This window comes from Liolophura sinensis, chromosome 7, assembly GCF_032854445.1.
Source record: "Liolophura sinensis isolate JHLJ2023 chromosome 7, CUHK_Ljap_v2, whole genome shotgun sequence".
Taxonomy (NCBI): domain Eukaryota; kingdom Metazoa; phylum Mollusca; class Polyplacophora; order Chitonida; family Chitonidae; genus Liolophura; species Liolophura sinensis.
In genome coordinates this window covers 58245845-58254133 of record NC_088301.1, presented here as the reverse complement: position 1 = coordinate 58254133, position 8289 = coordinate 58245845, and positions in this window count along the sequence as shown.

The following is an 8289-nucleotide window of genomic DNA, read 5'->3' as shown; positions in this document are numbered from 1 at the left end:
CAATTACACTAAATGTGAGTCCGGTTTACGGGTGGAAGAAACAGAAGAGCCCGGATTAAACTAGCTGTGCGTTAAAGCCGCGAGCCAGATTCTTACCTGCTGTCATGTTCATTCGGCGAGCGTAGTTGACTTTTGGAACGTTATCTATGCTTAGTACATTTCCCGTCATCACGTCTAATAAAAGTTGATCTACATGTACATAATGTTCGCAATGTAACGCTCTTTCCATACACTGTCCACCATCTACTGCTGTTTATTCCATCTTGCCCTTGAGCAAGGATACCGATAGGTGAATAATGAATGACTAATATTGATATAGGTTATTGCCATTCACAAAAATTACTGATTCCTCGGTGTTTAACACCAAAATAAAGAATGTATCAATTATACGGTGACGGTGATTTATATGGGTGAAGGAAACCGCAGTCGCGGTAAACCACCGGCCTTTGGTAGGTTTCAAATGCACTTTGCCGCGTGTGACCTACAGCCTTTTAGACCATATTGCATGTCTTACGGAAGTGGCCTTCAGTGATGAGGGTAGACTCTGCTAACGGCCACACTCGTGTGATCGACTGCCTACTGTCACCATGACCCTTATGTACGTTGAAAGCGCTGGAATCCATGTACGTTGTTCAGGCCAAAGTGTTTGAAAATGCATGTTAGACGGCTGTCTAAACACTGACGTCAATTTGGCATGACTGGAGTTTCAATACTGCGAGCAGAGTGATGAATTTCCCGAAATCTGTTCTGTCAATATCAGTTTAGGAGATGAGTGGATTTTACACAATTTCGTGGTATATTGCACGGCAAATAAAAGTAGAATAAGGACGTTGTTATTATGCTCGAGTAAAATTCTTTAATATTTTAGAATTTAGAGTATAGATTCTATGTAGATTAGTCCATTAATTTGCATGATGCATATGTATGTATTTTGTTGATTTTCACGTCGTGTGCTTCGCAATTTTCAGCCCTATGGCGACGAGTACTCTCTTCATACGCTGTGACTTCTTATAGCAGGTTGGATAAATGTCCCCAAAGTCCTACCTCCAATGACCAGTTGCATTATACCAGTCCTGTTTCCTTGCTTTAACCTTCAGTGTTGAGCGACGTTGGAGGCACCAACAAGTAGGCCTACCATTTTAAAAGTCTTTGGTATGACCCGACCCGGGTTTGAACCCAGGTCTCCTGACTTCTCAAGTCTATTAATTGAGGAAGTATTGGATGTTCCAGATGGAAACTTGATACGATACCTCAACAGGAGTATATTATTTTAACTGGAGAATTCTTGATGGCTCTTCCTGATATACCGATATTTAGCATACCAAGTGAGCCTTCCATCCATGTTTGTCTACTTAAAAGTACACATCACGCATATAAAAGTTTTTTAATTCAAGTTGAATGATTGAAGTGACGCAATGGTTTTGAAAACTCTTCCCGAATGCGATATTGATATTTCGAGTGTAGTAAATGATATGATGGGTGAAGTTTGACTTTGTTTTCAGTTCTTTTACTATAAAGGATCCTAGTACCAATTTTGGAGATACATATCCCAAAAGAAGACAACTTCCATCTTTGTCACGATAATATGCCATAAAAATTGCCATTTTTGTTTGAATCCATGTTGTATTCTTAGTGATGGTTTGCTCTTGTTCTGGTACTGCGATAGGTATTCTTATCAGTGTTACCTTGTTGCTTTTTATGGAACGCATATTTTCTGACGAGTATTTTTGAATGTATGTAAATCTGACTGAGCAATATCAGGATTGACCTAATTAAGTCCTTTTGCTAAGTTGAGTTTTGGGGAATATTCCCCTGGTGACTGACATTCTAAGAAATTATCGGCAGAGAAAATTAGAAATTTTACATGGTGATCTGTTTAAAACAATATTCTCTTTAACAATGCTTATATAGAATATATTCCCGCAAAGTGGTTAATAGTGTAACACAGAATTCTTTAACTGCAGTTAATTTGTGTATATTAAGATATATTTAAAAATAAAGAACATTCAGCCCATAGCTTTGTACGACCGAATCCGTGTATGCGAGGGCCGTCTTGTGAAGATATATTTATGTGTAATTCTCGGGAGACCTTTGTCAGTGGCTTGTTCCAGATAGAGCTTACAACTCCTAATCCACAGGTACTCTAGAAAGGAGACGGCTGTCGATGGCTTGTTCTTGATAGAACTTACACCCCTTAATTCTTTTGATCTCTAGAAAGGAGACAACTGTCGATGGCTTGTCCGTGATAGACCGCACACTTCCTGGTTCATTTAAACTCTAGAAAGGAGACAGCTGTCAAGGGTTTGTTCGTAATAGACATTACATGTCCTAATTTGTTTGAATTCTGGAAAGGAGACAACGGTCGATTTCTCGTTCCTGATAGAACTTACACCTCCTGGTTCATTTGAATTCTAGAAAGGAGACAACTGTCAATGTTTTGTTCGCGATAGCCCTTACACGTCCTAATTCGTTTGAATTCTGGAAAGGAGACAACGGTTGATTTCTCGTTCGTGATAGAACTTACACCTCCTGGTTCATATATGAATTCTTGGAAGGAGACTACTATCGACGACTTGTTCCAGATAGAGCGAACAACTGCCTTATGTGATTTCTAGAAATTATACAATTGTCGATGGCCTCTAATACTAATACCTTGTCTTCAGTGACTCAGAAAGGAGACTGGGCTAGCCCCTCATTCTGCACCATTTTCAAACCCTTATGTAGTGCAGAAATCATCACAATAGCACACTTATACCATATACAGCTTCCTGAGATATTTTTACATGAAACAAGATTACAAGGAGCTGTATGAAATAGTTAAATCGGAGTGTTTAGCTCCGGTTGACGAGTTCTTTCCAAATGTCGCATATGTCTTGATTTCTTGTGGAGTGTTTAAAGGAGAAGAAAATTTAGATATCAATCAAATACCATTGTGCATGCCATAAAAAAATTCTACTATGTACCTCAAGTTGATAAATTATAAATAAAATCAGCGCCAAAATCCGCTGTGGGCGTCTCCATTTTTCCTAAGAACTGGTCCTGAAGTCTTCTGTGTTAGGAGGAGAATTGCCGTCGGAAACCGCCGAAGTGCAGTTCGTACATTTCCGGTAGAACTCTTCTTCCCAGAAGGTAGCGAACAGTACAGTTCGTTTTCCGCTTGACGATCGGCAAACCGGAATGTTGGACGTAGATTCCGAGTTTACACGAACAAGCCGGCAGTTTTAACGACTCGCATTGCCTGAGAGGCAATACACCTCCAACATAAATTACAGGGTGTTAAAGATGGAGAACGCGATGGCCATTTACGCCGGCTTTGACGTTTTCAGGCTTTACGTGTATGGCGAGGAAAAATCGCAAAATTATCCAGTATGCACCACCAGATAGAAAAAATGTGCTCTTTTTAGCCTATAGTGTCATGTTTTAAAGTATTCTTCTTCTGTAAGGTACTGAAGTGTTCTGCAGTATTTCCCCAATTCTTTCAAGAGGACTTGCACTCCAATCTTTAAAGCGCCCTGAAACAGGGTCGATGACAAATACTTAACAAAAACTACAGTCAGTATGGAAACACCGCTGATGTAATTTGTACGGAGTAATTACACAGAACAATTTCATGCATTCACAAATCTGTGGTGAATCTTTCAAATATATTATGCATGCCCGTGACTAGCAATTGAGTGGATGTAAAATAGCACCAGCACGACATGTGGATTCTGTTAGCATAATGATCAATTTATCACAGAAAAAAATGTGAAATTTCTCTGTAAAGACACACACATCGAATAATTCCAGCCCGATAGGAATCGGGCCGATGGCATCCCTCGGTAGAATCTAAAGGGCGCCTGTAAATAAACATCACCCAGATCGATACCAAAAATAAACCCATTCATCCCACACAAACTGCGAAATTTCACTTTAAACAGCCGCATAATTGATGGCCGTTCCAGTTTTATGCTGTCGTTTCCTGCGGTATTTGTATTCCACCTGGTTTCACAGATCGTTTTTTCACATATCGTTTTGAGGTTGGTAAAAATTTAGTTTATGGCAAGAGAAGAGCAAATCAAATGGATGTGAGGTAAACGTATCTACTAGTCATCTCTTCCAAGTATTAAACATTGTTTTGCGCAGCGGAAAGCCTTGAAGCTGTTATAACCATAATCCCACTAGAATACGACCATTAGCCTGGTTTTAAAGATGTAAGCAGCAGATCGCTACATTTCAAAAAAAGAAGGAATAACAAAGAAGTAGATAATGTATGTACATATTCCAGTTAAGTAACTATACCTGCAGGCTTTTCTCTTAGTTTGATTCCCATGGATTAGTGTACAGAGTTAACCAATACGGATTAGTCAAGAAGAATTTATTGGTGTTTTACGACATACTGGAGAGTACTTCGTTTATACGACGGCGATCTACATTATGCAGTGGGTGGAAATCAGGCAGAGTTTGAGGTAAACCCACGACTACACGCGGATTGCTGGTATAACTTCGCTTCCCACGTACGACTGGAGAAGAAGTCAGCATGAACTGGGCTTGAACTCACAGAAACCGCATTGTTGAGAGGCTCGTGAGCCAGTGTGCTGCCTTAGCAGGCTAACAATTTGGCTACGGAGGCCCCACTTGAATTATTTTCATCGATGGTTTGGTTCAGATAGTCTGAACAACACTCTTGTAAGTTCGAAACACTTCTGGTCAGTGGAGTCTTCTTGTGAATTCTGGAAAGGTTGCCTATCGCTTTCTTCAGTTACAGCTAACAACTTTTGTCTTCATATGAATTCTAGGAAAGAAGAGATATGTCGTTGGTCAGAGAGATCGTGTGTAATCTAAATGGAAGACAGTTGTCGATCGCTTAGTTCAATTAGTGCTGACTCTTCTGGTGAATTCAGAAGAGAGACATTTGCCGATTGTTCGTTCAGATAGGGTGAACAACCCGTCTTTAGAATTCTAGAAGAGAGTCTAAAATCATTCGATTTAGATCTTTCTAACAACTCATGTGCATGAATTCTAGAGCAAAGTCTTGGATTCTAGAAGGGAGACAGTTGTCACTCGCTTGGTTTTAAATATCCTTAACATTCATATTTTAGCCCAGTAACAAGCAAAGCTGTTCAGACTGATAATAGTAGGCTTTGAACATGGTTCAAAGGCTAAGTGTTTGTCCATTCATAGTTTTGACGTGTTCTTCGATTAGAAATAATAGTATCCAAGGAAAATTACAAATCAAAATGTAATTTTTACCTGATGCTCGACTAGTCTGAGAGCAATCCTGAAACAAATGACGAATAGATCGCCATTCTAAACTTAGTTATGTCATATTATAGTTTGCGCATGACAACGATTCTGTGTAACGATACAAGCGGAAAGCACCTCAGTTGTGTTTTATAAGTAATGGCTATAGAGTATGCACATAATTATTTGTCGGCCATTATTAATTTTTCTCATCAATTAACCTTTTCCATTTAAATTAAAGTTTTGTTGTTTGGTTAATGGCTTAACCGTATACCGCTGATACCGTATATACCCTTGTTACGTACCAAGTCAAATCCCGAGTCAAATAACCTAGGCTTGTCGTTGATTAGCCTCAAATGCATGACCTCTGCGGAGGGACTGGGAGAGAATGACAGCATGAAATATGCCATTTTGCTTCATGCCATTTTGCTTCATTTGGGGGTAGAATTGACTTCAACACCATCGTCTTGGTGTTATCCGATACCGCTGACACTTGTTTCGTACTGGGGTCAGCGGTGTCGGGTTACACAACAAACACCAAGACGAAGGTGTTAAACCCTTAAACAATCTGACGTTCCATATTTATATTTCAACATGTACCATGGAAGTTGGTTTAACAAGGCGAAAAAAAAAAATAACCGAGCGAACCTAACTCTTGTGTTTTGGGGAATTCTGGAAGAGAGAGATTAGTCAATCGCAAACTCCTGTTTTCCGGTGAATTCGAGTCTTAGGAGCAAATCGTACCATAAATTACAATAATTAGTCCTCTAGGTAGAGGACTGGTCCGCTGTTGAAATGTTATTGTTGTGGTATATTGCAATTTGCAGTGGAAGCTATGGCCGTAACAGGAATAATATGTTTTCCCATACAATTCTATAGATTCTGTATTATTGGGGTAAAACTTCCTCCAATTCACGATTGCTTGTCACAGGTGATCCACTGAGATATACCCCAACCCACTAAATGTGGCTACGGTAGTTGTGCCTCCCTCTTCACCAATTAACCTTTTGCGAGGACGTGGGTCTTCAGCGCCTGTAAGGCTGCGAGATCTCGTCGATCGAGTAGCTGGGAACCAATACACGAGAATGCCTTTGCCCTGATCCAATGTAGATGGATGTTGGCTGTTAGTCCAACGATGTCGTTATATGTACGTATTTCAAATCGATGCTTGGACCCGTTTACACGTTGGATGTAACCGTTATGCATTCGGCGCCGTGCCACAGCTTTACTCTTCAGCCAGACGGCATTATTGTCTCGTTAGTTTATCGTCATAAGCTGTTCGGAGACCGTCTTCTGTAAGCGAACCTAACGCACCGCTCTTAATAGGAGAAAACATGAACTTTATAAAAGGAATTCGTGGAGATAATTAGTTGCTCCCAAAGACACTAGCTCGTCATTCTCATGGGGATAACGTTTCTTAGTGTATGTCGAATATGTGACGTGCTGATTTTGCTCGAGGATGTCTTTGTATGTGATAATGCTAATGTTAGTGGGTATAGTAACTTAATGATTGCCCTCATTAGAAGGGAGCAGAATCAAAAACCTAAGAGAAGCAACTCTAATATCTATAACTGTTTAATTTTCCCGTTGACTTCACTTTGGAGGCTTTGTGGTTAAACCGAGCTTGTGTAACTTGGAAATCATTCATGAAATCTATAGATGTGTATATATATTTATTATCTTACGTCAAGATTCGAAAGTTTTAATTTTTAATTGTGAGACTATGATATGTCTTACTGGAAAAGCCTTTCATTCTGGAAGATTTCGAATTTATTCATCTCAGGCAGTGTACACAGCTGCATTGTGTTACGTCAGTAGTAACTTAATGGTCTGTGTAAAGCCATTCTTTCTGTTTACTTGACCATAAACTGTTACCCCTTTGACTTCTTACGCGGACGTGACCTGCCCAGCCAGCAAGGAGAAACCAGGACGTGGACAGATGGCATTACCGGTTATCGCCTATTTTATGCCCAGGAAAAGTGTTTTAACATGTTCTCCCTTTACAGTCAGTGATACTACCATGCCTTGGAGTCAGTCAAAATTAGCTGCAAAATTGGAGGGATTGTGCATGGTTCTTATCAACACTGCTAAGTTTACAATGTGAGCCTACCGTTGCCAGCACTATGCAGTAAGTACATGGCGCGAGGATATTACTCTTAAAAGATTGGAGTAAGGATATAACTTCGTTATCTCCATGCGTTAAGTGATAAATTTGTGCCGCTGTGATATAGACATATCTACACCAGGAAATATCAGTCTGAATAAACGTCAGATTATTCGTCGGTTCTGGAATAATCGCATGCCAGCGCTTATTGTGTGCCAATTGTTCATTTTTTGATACAATGGATCCAAATCGTGTGTAATTTCTGTAATTGTATCTGTACCACGTGACTGAGGCATCGCGAGAGCCGATCAATTAAACAGTGAAGTTATGATGTCAACCTAATTTAATGGGAGCTTCAGCCTGTGGTCTGACTGATAATTCGACCCTGTTTGATCGATGGTTCCAGTGAAAGGGTACAGCAATCCTTTACCCCGATCACTTCAGCTCCTCCATCGCCACAAGTTTTACGCGGACAGATGACTGTGTGTGGACCAGTTATTCGGGCATGCCCACCAAGCGCTGTTTCTCTTGGTGCCAGAAAATTCATAGGGATCAATGGTTTTTGATTGACAAGCGCTGTTCAGGAACGCCCTGCTGTCAAATTCGTCAACACGAGTGCTGGGCCGATCAGGCGGTTCCTACTGTACTGAGGAGGACTACTTTCATTTGTTCGTTTTTCACACAAGCATGTGCTTCCGTTAAAGGAACACTGTAACTGGAGGTATCTATCAGGCCTCTAAAGAAGACAACAACAATTTAGGAAATATCATTAGAGAACAAACGGCGCTAGAGGAAGCGAAGCCACATGGCTTTGTCCCCGGGGAATATCCTTACCTGAATCAATATAATGTTGCCTGTGAAACCCCGAAGTGTCCCAGAAGACAACAGACCCATCAGCAGCACATTCAAAGCGCGACACTGTGATTGTAACCTCTGGTTCTGAACCGACCCAAATCGCCTTA